We start from the raw sequence: 13,843 nt of genomic DNA on the forward strand, positions 1-13,843 counted from the left end.
ATTTTTCACCACCTGGAAAATTTTGAGGCGTACGCTTCATGTAATTTGTGGAATGATCCTCAGTTTGTGTCTAATGTTTTTTCTCAAATGATTAGACTGCATTTCTTGTTTGGGAGTAGGAGGGAGATCACAGTGACGAAACATCCTTATCACTTCACATCAAGTATATTTACTCTCAAGATGATGTTTATCTTTGATCACCTGGCCAAGGCTGTGTTGCCAGATTTCTTCTCTGTCCAAAAGATATAAGGTATGTTTCCTTTCTTTTTTTTAAGATTTTTTACTTATTTATTCATGAGAGACACGGAGAGAGAGGAAGAGACAGGCAGAAGGAGAAGCAGACTCACTGTGGGGAGTCTGATGCAGGGCTCGACCCCTGGACCCTGGGATCACAACCTGAGCCAAAGGCAGATGCTCAACCACTGAACCATCCAGGTGGTCCTTTCAGGTACGTTTCCTCTGGAGAAATCACTATACACACATCTCAAAGAGTGGAAAGTTATGTATCGCCTCTTTAAGACCTACGTATCTAAATAATGCAAATACTTTCTGCATAGAAAATATTGCTTGATTTACCAAAAAAAAATGCTCATTTTTTCGGTAAATCTAAGCCTATTTTGAATTAAAAGTTTATTAACAATAACTATTTTATTTTTTCTAACACATAATTGCATAATTAGTTCTACTAGGATTACTAATAATTGACCATTATTGTTCTACAATTGTTTTATTTAAATAATAACATGCATGTCAGAGAAAACTGAATACACCATAATATATAAATCACAGAGATCTGTACCACATATTTTATGTTAAGACAATAACACATATATAACATTATGTAAACACGTAGTTTTGTCATCATGAAGGAGTGTCATTGATTAGCTCTGTATAAGGCCGGTCATCTTAGACAATGGGAAATATTTGGATTTACAGCATGTGATATTTCACACCATGGCTGAACCTGTTAAAAAAAATGTTCAAATGGGGCAGCCCTGGTGGCCCAGTGGTTTGGCGCCACCTTCGGCCTGGGGTGTGATCCTGGAGACCCGGGATTGAGTCCCACGTCGGGCTCCCTGCACAGAGCCTGCTTCTCCTTCTGCCTGTGTCTCTGCCTCTCTCTCTCTCTCTCTCTTTCTCTCTCTCTCATAACTAATTTTTTCAAAATCTTTTTTAAAAATGTACAAATGGCCAGGTGATTCATTGTGGCTGGCTCACTTGTTCTAGGGAATCTTGTTTTTATCTTCTTCCCATTCATCATCTTTAGCAATAATAGAACAAGCAAATTCACAAATTTAAAAAGACATTCAAAGACTGACAGAATGTATAGTAAGTTCAATGAGTTTCAAGGTAAAGGAAAAAGATGTGACCATGGAGTGGCAATAACATGCAACAACCACTTTCTTTGGGCCACTGACAGGTTTCCAAGAGGGGAAGTCCATCACCGTATTAATTTTTCCAATACTGGGGACATTGAATTTTTCTAATACTGGGGCTGCTTATGTGTCTGAGTGATGTCTTTCTGTAGCCTGGTTGGGGATTCTCTGGATCAGAGACTTAGAAGGCCAGCAGTAGTTTAGGGTCTTTTAGAGCTGAAGAGTTGATCTTGATTGATTGATTGATTGATCTTACTTATGATTAGGAAATGTTTCACAGGATGTGAATATAAGGCAGGCAGTTAATGCCTAAAAAAAATCTACTCTTCAGGAGTATGTTTTTAAAAATTTGATGTGTAAACACTAATTCTGAGTTTGGCACCAGCAGCAAACTTGTGAGCTAATGGTACCAGCCTACCGATACACAGGGGCCATCTTTGGCTCATTGATATTACAGAATGGAAACAGAATTGGTTACAATGAAGATATAATATTTCATCATGATGTTCTTTAAAACAAAGGGGTTCAAAAATTACTCAAACTCATAATTTATTGCAGTACACTTTGCAGCAAGTGAGAAAAAGATTTAAAACTGAAAGAATATTTTGGGAATGATTTAGATGTTAAGCTTTGTGCAATAAACCATTTACATCTTAGAGGATCACAAGAAAATATTGAAAGCCCAAACATGAGAAAGATTCTGAATTTATTTTATTTTTTTAAAGATTTTATTTGTTTATTCATGAGAGACAGAGAGAGAGAGAGAGAGGAATAGACACAGGCAGAGGGAGAAGCAGGCTCCATGCAGGGAGCCTGAGGTGGTATTTGATCCCAGGTGTCCAGGACCACACCCTCAGCTGAAGGCAGCACTAAACCGCTGAGCTACCTGGGCTGCCCCAGATTCTGAATTTAGAGTATTACAGATTATTATAATGTCTATACACCTAATCATATAGGTATTAATAGATGAGATCTGGTCTCATTTATGTAATAAAATTCAAAAAGAATTTGTCATACTACTACAAAATTATGTTAGACCCGAAACACTATTGTGAATATTCAAAGAAAAATGCTTCCCCTTGGTTATTGATGGTAAAACAGATGTAGGGATGCCTGGGTGACTCAGTGGTTACGCATCTGTCTGCCTTCCGCTCAGGGAGTGATCCCGGAATCCCGATATCGAGTCTCACATCAGGCTCCCTGCCTGGAGCCTGCTTCTCCCTCTGCCTAAGTCTCTGCCTCTCTCTCTCTGTTTCTCATGAATAAATAAATAAAATATTTTAAATAAATAAATAAATAAATAAATAAATAAATAAATAAATAAATAAAACCTTTAAAAAGAAAGAACTGTGTCATAAGAACAAATGATAGGCTTCTTGATTTTCTTATGGAGAAGAAAAAGTGATGTTTAGTTCATGAAATTAATAAATTGGAGGGCAGCTCGGGTGGCTTGGCAGTTTAGCACCTGCCTTCAGCCCAGGGATTCCTGGGATCGAGTCCCACATCGGGCTCCCTGCATGGAGCCTGCTTCTCCCTCTGCCTGTGTCTCTGCCTCTCTCTCTCTTTCTGTCTCTCGTGAATAAATAAATAAAATCTTTAAAAATAAATAAATAAATAAATTGGAAAAACAAGGTACTGTCATAAGTGTGGTCATATCCACACACTGCATGTAAACTAAGTAGAATTTTTTTTAAGATTTTATTTATTTATTCATGAGAATACACAGAGAGGAGAGAGAGAGGCAGAGACACAGGCAGAGGGAGAAGCAGGCTCCATGCAGGGAGCCCGATGTGGGACTCGATCTCGGGTCTCCAGGATCACACCCTGAGCTGTAGGTGGCGCTAAACCGCTGAGCCACCGGGGCTGCCCCAAACTAAGTAGAATTTAAATAAAAATTTGAAAAGTCAAAATAATTGCTAATATCCAGATATATAATAATGGAGCAACTGTAGCATGTTTGTAAAAGAATAGAAAACATTGGGGATCCCTGAGTGGTGCAGTGGTTTAGCGCCTGCCTTTGGCCCAGGGCAGGATCCTGGAGACCCCGGATCGAATCCCACGTCGCGCTCCTGGTGCATGGAGCCTGCTTCTCCCTCTGCCTATGTCTTTGCCTCTCTCTCTCTCTGTGTATGTGACTATCATAAATAAATTTTAAAAAATTAAAAAAAAGAATAGAAAACATTATTTCATCCCCCAAAATGATTATGTCCACGTGCATCTTTCTCAGCAAATATCCTTAAAAGGCAAATAATCTCCATTTCTGAATTCAAATATGCTAACCTTTTAAATTTCATACTTAGGGTGTGGGTGTGTCTGGGTGGCTCAGTCAGTTAAGCATCTCCCTTCACCTCAGGTCATGATCCTAGGGTATGGGTATCAAATCCCATGTCCGGGCCTCCCTGCTCAGTGGGGAATCTGCTTCTCCCTCTGCTATTTCCCCTGCTAGTGCTCTCTCATTCTCATGCTCTCTCTCAAGTAAGTAAATAACTAAAATCTAAAAGAATTCATACTTAGGATATATGCTTTTTTTCAAATTCAATGAACTTTGGAGATATTTTCATGTTTTAGATATATACATAAAATATCAAGTGAAATACACTGTCATGAAATGAAATCATATTGATGCCATACATTACATGGTTTATAACTTGTCCAAGTGGGGTGATATTTTTGAATGGGTGTGAAAAAGTTAATAAAGAGCTACAACAACAAGTCCTGAAGTTATACAAAGCTGCATGCTCATCATAAGGTCTGTCTTCTTTCTTACAAGTGACAGAAAGGAATCTAGAAAGTACACTGATGAATGTAAACTCAGGAAGATATATGAATATATCTGAATTAGAAATAAGCAACCAAGGAAAAGTTTTTAAAAGTTGGCAGTGCATGAATCAGTGGACATAAGCATGAATTCTAATATATTTTAAAATGCTGCTTCTTCTTCAAACAGGGATTCACAAATTATGCTTAGTACAATCTCCTACAAATTTATAAGTACTCTTGCACAGAAGGAGTCACAGCAAGATTCTGGGAATGAACTTTTTGTAAACTGCAACCAATTTAAAACTATTAAAGACTGTCAAGAGTCCATGAGAAATTATAAAACATGGCAAATCTCAATTGGAAAGGAGATAACCTGGGGCACCTAGGGTGGCTCAGTCGGTTAAGCACCTGCCTCAGGTCATGATCTCGGGGTCTTGGAATGGAGACCCTTGAGGAGTGTCCGTGCTCAGCAGGGAGGCTGCCCTCCTGTCCCTCTGACCCTCCCCCCTTCTCATGCTCACTCTGTTTCTCAAATAATTAAATAAAATCTTTTTTAAAAAAAGAAAGAGGAGATAAGGTGAAGATTACATTTTAAAGATATTATTGATGAGTGTATGATGAAGACACAAAAGGGTAATTATAACAAATTCTCTTTCAGGTGTAAATATTTAACTGTTAAATAATGCAAGGTTTATGACACCAGGTACCTGTCAGGTTTTCAGTTGTTCCGAGTACTACAACGTTGTTTGAAAAAAACAAACAATGAAAAAGTAATACAAGCATGTTTAAGTGGACAGCAGTTTGTGCTTTCACCTCAGGCTCCGGTTCCAGGAGGACACAGAAAGTGGGACCCCAGCTCCCCATTCTCGGAGGAGCTGAGAGTCAGCAGTTCCTGTATTTACGTCGCCGCTGAGTGTGGCTCCAGTTCCTCTGATTTGGGGTCAGGATTTCTCCCCAGAAACAAGCCTGCATCTGTAATAAACCAACCACAGCATCTCTGACGTGGCGTCGAGGGGCCCCCCAATCCACGGATCCCTGAGTAAAATACTTCTTGTTCAAACACCCTCAGGGAAAATGAGGACCAAACGACGGGAACAGCCCAGAAAACACAAGGGATTGTGCTGCTCACTCACTGACCAGCGTGTCCCGGGGGAAGCCCCCCAGAGGCCCCTCCTCAGCACTCGGCCCGGCAAGGCAGCCTCTGTCCCGCTCGTCCCTCAGGAGACGCCAAGTAGCTGCAAAGGCCCCAGGGTCTCCCCGGCGCGGGCGGCAGAACCTGCTGGAAACGCAGCTCTGGCTCTCTGTCCTGAGGCGCCTGCAGCGCACTGGGCTGGATCCTCCTGTGGCTGCACAGGCCCTTCCCGCCCTGAGGCGCCCTGGGTCAGCGCAGCCGATGCGCGCCCTCTGCTGGCCGTGGCTGCGCACGCAGAGACCCTGCCCCTCCCTGGGGGTGGCGCGCGCGCGCCCTCTGCTGGCCGTCCTGGGCATCCCGGCAATGCTCAAGGTCCTGGCCCCTCAGCTGGAGGCAGAGAGGGCGCTCTGCTCCAGCCAAGCCATCTCTCTCTATGACAGATCCTGAGGCTGGGCCCCACAAATCCATGCAAAGGAGGTGCTCCCATCTTCCCAAGTGAAATGACCTCTGCAAAGCTCAGCCCCAGGAAGGTGGGGGCAGTGGGCTCAGGGAATCTGATGCCCAGAATTCCTGCCTCCACTGGTCCCAACACTCAGATCCCCTTCATAGACCCCTCCATCCTCGTCCATGGTTCCCCCTCTACACCTCTGGACCAGGAGCCTCCATTCCTCCTTGTAATTCCTCCTTACCTCTTCTTCTCCCTACCCCATCTCCTTCTCTTTCTTCCTCCCACTTTCTAGAATTTGCCCCATCCCCCCACCACTCTCTCAGTGTCTCTCTCCCTGACAGTCTCTTTCTATGTCTCTCCCCACGCCCTCAGGCTTTCTGCTCTGTGCAGCCCTGTCCAAGACCATAGAGTCCCAAATGAGTGTGCATCTGTATGTGAGCTCATTTAGAGCAGATTTTCTTTTCCTAAAGCCCTCTGGTTCTTTAGGGAGTAAGCCCTACTTTTTATAAAGCCAGATGCTTCAGAGGCTCTTCTTTCTAGAATATATTCCAAGATTTGGGGTACCTGATGTGGTTCATAAACCCCTCATTCCTCAGGGACATCCTCTGTATTGAGATCCTCCTGACTGTAGCTCACCACATCCATGGTAGAGTTTCTTGTGAGACCATGTCCCTGCTTATCTGACCTATCTCCATGTGATTCTTTTATCCTTTGTTGTGAAGACACTGTTCAGCTAGTTTTCAGGTTCTTTTCAGAGGAACGATGTATGGAACATACATTGTATGGAACATATATTGTTCCATTTGTAGCTATAGAATTATTGTAGCTGTGTGAGGAGGTAAGTTCAGGACCCTTCCATGCTGCCATCTTAACCCCAGCTCCATAGTTCATAGTCTTAACCACATGTAAAATAATACATTTTAAAAATATTTTATTTATTTATTTGAGAGAGAGCGAGAGAGCACACATGAACGAGTGGAAGGGAGGGGCAGAGAGAGAGGCAGACCCTCCACTGAGTAGGGAGTGTGACTTGAAGCTCAATCTCATGTGCTGAGCTGATGGCAGACGTTTAACTGACTGAGGCACCCAGGTGCCCCGTAAAATAATACATTTTTTAAACCACTATTTGGGCAAATAGCAATGATATGTTGTTTGGGAGGTTTTTTTAGAGAGAGAGAGAGAGCAAGTGAGAGAGTATGAGTCATAGGGGAAGGGGCAGATGAAGAAGGAGAGAGAGAATCTTAAGCAGGCTCCATGCCCCAACACAGAGCTCAATCTCACAACCCTGAGATCATGACCTGAGTCAAAATTGAGTTGGGCACATAACTGACTGAGCCACCCAGGCACCCCTGATATGTTTCTTCTTAACATTTATTCAGAAATGTCATCAAAAGTCTAGAGAATGAAAATCACTGACCTAGATGCTGGTGTTATAAAGGTGAATGAAACAATATTCTTACCCTCAGAGAGGCTGAAACACGCCTAAGGGAGATGAGATCAATGAAAGAGCAATTTAATGCAATCAGGAAAGTCCTAGATAAATTGCTAAGGAGTTCAGAAGGAAAAGAAACTCCTTTCGCCTAGAGAATCAGGAAAGAATTCTGTAAGAAGGTAGGTCAACATTTACACTTCCACTGCAAATAAGCCATCCTGAGGGACTATAGCTTTGTTTTAACAGTATTGTCTCTGCTTAAAAATATTTTAGGATAATTCTTTAGGAAAGGGTCACCAAAAAAAGCAGCCTCGTTCCTTTAAAGCTTATTTTTGTATTCAAAAATATATTCCCCCATTGGAGATTTCTATGTCCCACTTTTAATCATCAATAGAATTCCTAGACAAAAGATAAACAAGGAAATAGATAAACTATGTTGACATAAAACATATGAAAAGTTGACAATTTATTTTATCAACTAGAATGAAGAGACCTATAGAACACTCTACCCCACAACAGCAGAACACGCATTTTCCACAAGTGCACAAAAAAACACTCTCCAAGACAGACCATATGTTAGGCTAGGAAGCAACTCTCAATAAATTTGAAAAGATTGAAATAATAAAAAGCATATTCTCTAATCACAATGGAATAAAACTAGAAATCCACAGCATAAAGAAATTTGAAAAATTTACAAATATGGAAAATCATCATGAACACACACTACTAAATGGTCAATGGGTTGAAGAAGAAATTACAAGAGAAATTTGAAAATACCTTGAGATGAATGAAAGCAAAATACAATATGCCAAAACTTATGGTACAACACGAAAGCAGTGCTGAGAGAGAAAATCATGGTTGTAAATGCCTCCATTCAAAAAACCATGAAAGATCTCATATCAATAGCCTAAACTTTCATTTTTTTAAAAAATGGGGAGAAAAGAACAAACTAAACCCAAAGCAAGCATAAGGAAGGAAATTATAAAATTCACAGTAGGAAATAAATGTAATAGAAAATGAAAAAAATAAGGAATATCAACTAGAGTACAAAGGGAGAAAAAAGGCACATCTGGGTGGCTCAGCAGTTGAGTGTCTGCCTTCAGCCCAGGGCGTGATCCTGGGATCGAGTCCTGGGATCGAGTCCTGCATCGGACTCCCTACAGGGAGCCTGCTTCTCTCTCTGCCTATGTCTCTGCCTCTTTCTCTCTCTCTCTCTCTCTGTGTCTCTCTCATGAATAAATGAGTAAAACCTTCAAAAAAAAAAAAAAGCAGGGGAGAGGAGAATAAAAGAAAAAAAATCAACTGAACAAAAGTTATTTCCTGAAAAGATTAACAAAGTTGACTAAATTTTAAATAGGATGACTCAAATTATTAGAGTCAGGAATAAAATGCAGGTCATTACTGACCACATAGAGAAACAAAACAGATTATAGGGAAATACCATGAACAACCATGTATCAAAACTGTATCAAAAAGTTAGGTAACCTAGATGAAATAGACAAATTCTTAGTAAAACACAACTTCCAACAGAGACTCAAGATGTAATTAAAAATCTGAGACTGACATCCAATAAAGAGATATACTGGAAATCATAAAACCTACCACAAAGAAAAGCCCAAGCCTAGAAGGCTTCTCTGGCAAATTCTACCCACTGTTTAAAGAAGAATTAACATCAGACTTTCACAAACTCTTCCAGAACACCTGAGACAAGGATTTTTGAGGACTGGCCTCAAAATAAAGCCATAGAATGAAGTCATCGTCTGAGGCAAGATTAACCTGATACCAACAACCAAAGACATCACAAGAGAAGAAAACGACAAACTGTATAAAAAGATGTCAGAAGTCTCAACAAAATACTAGCAAACCTAACCAGCAACATGTAAGTGGATTGTACACTGTGACCAAATGAAATTATTCTGCCAATACAAGGTTGGTTCAACATATGAAAATTAATCACAATAATATACCTTCTAGTAGAATAAAGGGAGAAAAAAAATCACATGATTATCTCAGTAGACACAGAAGAAGCATTTGATAAAATCCAACACTTGATGGGAAAAACCATTAACAACCTTGGAATATAAGGGAACGTCCCCAACCTGATAAAAGGCATCTACCAAAAACCCACGGCTGACATCACACTTCATAATGGAAGACTGAAAGCTTTCCCCCTAAGATCAGCACTCAGAAAGATGTTTGCTCTTGCCATTTTTATTTAACACAGAGGTTTTATCTAGTAATTTAGTGAAAAAAATACATCAAAAGCATCCAAATTAGAAAGGAAGGAGGAAAACTATGTCTATGCACAGATGACATGATCTTGTATATAGAACCCACCCCCCCACACACACACCATTAGAACTAATAAATCAATTCACCAAAATCTATATACAATCTATTTCTATATATTAGCAATGAACAATCCAAAAATGAAACAGAAAATAATTCCACTTACAATAGAATCTTATTTAAAAAATATATTCTCTATTCATCTAATTTATTAGATTTGCCTCCTTTTTTTTCCTCCAAAAATAAAAGTTTGCTTTCAAGGGATGAAGATTTACTACTTGTGAAGGAAGACTTTCTGGCCATTAGGGCTGGTGGTTCCTACAAAAAAAATTCCAAAATACACTACAAGGATAATAAATCTAGAATAAGTATGAAGACAGCTTTCCAAGGTAATAACTTGGAATTGGTTGTGTCTCTAACCATTTATTCTAAAATGTAACCAAAACATGAGAGAGCCAAGACTCAGCGTACTTTTTAACTTCTGTCACATTGCTTCATGGTCATGCCTTTGTTTAGGTCAATAATGAAGCCACTCAGCTTAAAAGCAAACAAACAAACAAACAAACAAACAAACAAAAAAACTCTGTTTTCATTCCATTTCTATTCTAGTTCTATTTACTCCTAACATGCCCTCTAATCCTTACTAGGAAAATACACCACTACCTCCCACACTGCCAAAAACTGCCAAATCTCTGCTTTAAAGCTTTCTTTACATTCTTTTGTAATACATTGGATGGATAATTAGGTATCCTGGTTTGAAAGGCTTTCCCTGGAAGCCCTCGATTTCTTATGCTTTGGACTAGCAGGCATATCTCATCCTCATTTCATCCTCCAAACAAAGCTATGTAGTAGGCACTTTTACAACCAGGTCTTATGGTCTGAAAATGGCACAGAGTGAAGATTCAAACCCAGGTCCTTCCAACTGTGGCACCCTCTCACTGACCACTGCACCACGAGGCCTCTTAGACTATTCAGGCTCTAGGTACACCAACCAAGCAGTTTCCTGAAATCATGAATGGGAGTAATAAGCCTTGAGTTTACATCTTGTGGTGTTTTCAGAGCAGCACAAATTGTTTATAGGAAAAATTTCTTTAATATTTATCCAATTTTAGATTGTAAATGAAATCTCAAATATCCTGCCTCTAGGGGGAGAAGGAAATACTGCAATCTGTATAAAATTCAACCAACCTGTCTCTGCCTACTGTCCACACATGGTAAGGGAAATTTCCCCTATTTTTAAAGAACTTTCATTGTTACTATTTTTAAGTTAATTTATTTATTCATGAGAGACACACAGAGAGAGGTAGAGACATAGGCAGAGAGAGAAGCAGGCTTTCCAGGACCCTGGGATCATGACCTGAGCCAAAGGCAAGTTGCTCAGCCACCCAGGTGCCCCTAAAGAATTTTCATTGTTACTATTAATAATGATGTCATAATTATACCCTATGACTTTCCTAGTACTTTTGTCTCAACTTTTAATTTTGTAAAATCAAATCTAAAAAAAGGCTAAAATACACAATAAACCTGCATACCTTCCACCTATATTAACTTAATATCAACACCTTGGCTCATTTACTTTGTACTTGTACATTTGTGATGAGTCATTTGTGATTTGTACATTTCTGATGAGACACTTTCTCCTTAAATATTTCAGCACATCACCCCTAAGAATAAGGACTCTTTAATCATCAGTGCCATTACATTACAAATAAAATTAAAAATAATTCTTTAGGGGGTACCTGAGTGGCTCAGTCAGTTAATCATCTGGCTTTGGCTCAGGTCATTATCTCAGGGTCCTGGGATCACGCCCGTCACTGGGGATCTCTGCTCAGCAGAGAGTCTGCTTTCTCCCTCCCCCCAACTTGGGCTTTCTCTCTTATTCTCTCTCTCAAATAAATAAATAAAATATTTAAATAATAATAATTCTTTAATATTATCTAATATCTAGTCCATATTTGTATTTTTCTCTTTCTACTCAAAATGTGTTAGCTTATCGGGGCACCTGGGTGGCTCAGTAGTTAAGTGTCTGCCTTGGCTCAGGTTGTGATCCCAGGGTCCTGGGACTAAGTCCTGCATCAGGCTCCCTGATGGGAGCCTGCTTTTTCCTCTGCCTGTGTCTCTGCCTCTCTCTCTCTGTATGTCTCATGAATAAATAAATATTTTTTAAAATTTTTGTTAGCTTTTCTAAATCCAAAATTCAATCAAGATTTGCGCATTTAGGGGACGGTAGAGACCGTGTAGCGTCGCCGTTACTCTGAGGAAAGAATAGTAGGTAGCAGGGTGCAAAAATGCAGAGCAATTAAACCTTTAACTTGGAGAAGCAAAACCATACTCCAAGGAAGCATCATCAGCATCACCACCAGCAGCACCACCAGCAGCAACAGCAGCAGCCACCACCGCCACCAATACCTGCCCATTTGATGGGCAACAAGCCAGCAGCCAAAATGAAGGCTTGACTATTGACCTGAAGAATTTTAGGAAACCAGGAGAGAAGACCTTCACCCAATGTAGCCGGCTCTTTGTGGGCAATCTTCCTCCTGATATCACTGAAGAGGAGATGAAGAAACTATTTGAGAAATACGGGAAAGCAGGTGAAGTCTTCATTCATAAGGATAAGGGCTTTGGCTTTATCCGCTTGGAAACACGAACCTTAGCGGAGATTGCCAAAGTAGAATTGGACAACATGCCACTTCGTGGAAAGCAGCTGCGTGTGCATTTTGCCTGCCATAGTACATCCCTTACAGTCCGAAACCTTCCTCAGTATGTTTCCAATGAACTGCTGGAGGAAGCTTTTCCGTGTTTGGCCAGGTGGAGAGGGCTGTAGTCATCGTGGATGATCGAGGAAGGCCCTCAGGAAAAGGCATTGTTGAATTCTCAGGGAAGCCAGCTGCTCGGAAAGCTCTGGACAGGTGCAGTGAAGGCTCTTTCCTGCTAACCACATTTCCTCAGCCTGTGACTGTGGAGCCCATGGACCAGTTGGATGATGAAGAGGGACTTCCAGAGAAACTGGTTATAAAGAATCAGCAATTTCACAAGGAGCGAGAGCAGCCACCCAGATTTGCACAGCCTGGCTCCTTTGAGTATGAGTATGCCATGCGCTGGAAGGCACTTATTGAGATGGAGAAGCAGCAGCAGGACCAAGTGGACGGCAACATCAAGGAAGCTCGTGAGAAGCTGGAGATGGAGATGGAGGCTGCTCGCCATGAGCACCAGGTCATGCTAATGAGACAGGATTTGATGAGGAGTCAAGAAGAACTTAGGAAGATGGAAGAGCTGCATAACCAAGAAGTGCAAAAACGAAAGCAACTGGAGCTCAGGCAAGAGGAGGAGCGCAGGTGCCGAGAGGAAGAGATGCGGCGGCAACAGGAAGAAATGATGCGGCGACAGCAGGAATGATTCAAGGGAACATTCCCTGATGCGAGAGAACAGGAGATACGGATGGGGCAGATGGCTATGGGAGGTGCTATGGGCATAAACAATAGAGGTGCCATGCCCCCTGCTCCAGTGCCAGCTGGTACCCCAGCTCCTCCAGGACCTGCCACTATGATGCCAGATGGAACCTTGGGATTGACCCCACAAACAACTGAACGCTTTGGCCAGGCTGCTACAATGGAAGGAATTGGGGCTTAATCTTACAATAAAGACTTCCTTCAACTTGTATATCAATACAGAGAAAGTCTGATCTGCCTAGAAATGTCTGTCTCAGGAAAGTCAGTAACTCTTAACTGCAATTGAAATGTGGGAGCAGGTGACTTTTTCCTTTGATTTCACAACCTCTCGAGGTAAATAGATTATTATTTCCTTCTCTTCTGTAAGCTAAAGGATCTGGAACTCTATGGTGTCTTCTACCTCTACTTCCTTCAACACCAACTAATCCAAGAGAAAACTGTGCAATGAGAGAGCATGAACAGCTTCCTAGAACATGAAAATAAAATGCATACATTTTATACAATATTTTAGAAGAGTAGGATGGTTCGGTAGAAGAGATCAGAATTTAGCTTCAGAAGACTGAAGACTTCACCAGTGTGATCCTAATTTAGTAGTGTGGCCTTGGACAGCTTATACCTTAACTTCTAAGTTATAATAAGTTATAACTAAGGCTATATAAGGTTAGATAACCTCTAAATGGCCAGGCTAAGAGTGGACAAACTTACTCCTCACTCGAAACACAATTTCCACCCTCAGAAGCAAAGGGCAAGATCTAAGACAGCTGAATGTTCTCTTTAGTAAACAGGTATTTATAACCACCTAGGTAATGTGGCAGGTACAAAGGGAAAGAAGGAGGTGACTACCAGGCTCTGAAACTGTAAGGATGTTTTCACAAAGGTTTCAGGTATATTTTGTTACTCACTCTGCACAACTCCTATGTGCATTGTGATTAGCCTCATTTTAGAGATAAGAAAGTT

General features: G+C 40.9%; 1 protein-coding gene, 1 long non-coding RNA gene and 1 pseudogene across 5 annotated transcripts in view; 2 read left to right on the forward strand and 1 right to left on the reverse strand.

Moving 5' to 3' along the window:
- Nucleotides 1-281: 281 nt before the first annotated feature.
- The window catches only part of LOC144319103 (acyl-coenzyme A synthetase ACSM4, mitochondrial), a 54,270-nt gene continuing 40,708 nt past the window's right edge, over nt 282-13,843 (forward strand). For all 4 annotated transcript variants that reach the window (XM_077906884.1, XM_077906883.1, XM_077906885.1 and 1 more), the window contains exon 1: nt 282-448. The gene's annotated coding sequence lies outside the window, so the exon portion shown is untranslated. The remainder of the gene's footprint in view (nt 449-13,843) is intronic.
- On the reverse strand, nt 4,804-9,581 carry LOC144319109 (uncharacterized). Its single transcript, XR_013385015.1, has 2 exons — nt 5,274-9,581; nt 4,804-5,108 (listed from the first exon to the last, which is right to left on the reverse strand). It is a non-coding gene; the product is annotated as an uncharacterized LOC144319109 (long non-coding RNA).
- LOC144319104 (non-POU domain-containing octamer-binding protein pseudogene) lies at nt 11,726-13,067 on the forward strand (annotated as a pseudogene).

This window comes from Canis aureus, chromosome 8, assembly GCF_053574225.1.
Source record: "Canis aureus isolate CA01 chromosome 8, VMU_Caureus_v.1.0, whole genome shotgun sequence".
Taxonomy (NCBI): Eukaryota; Metazoa; Chordata; class Mammalia; order Carnivora; family Canidae; genus Canis; species Canis aureus.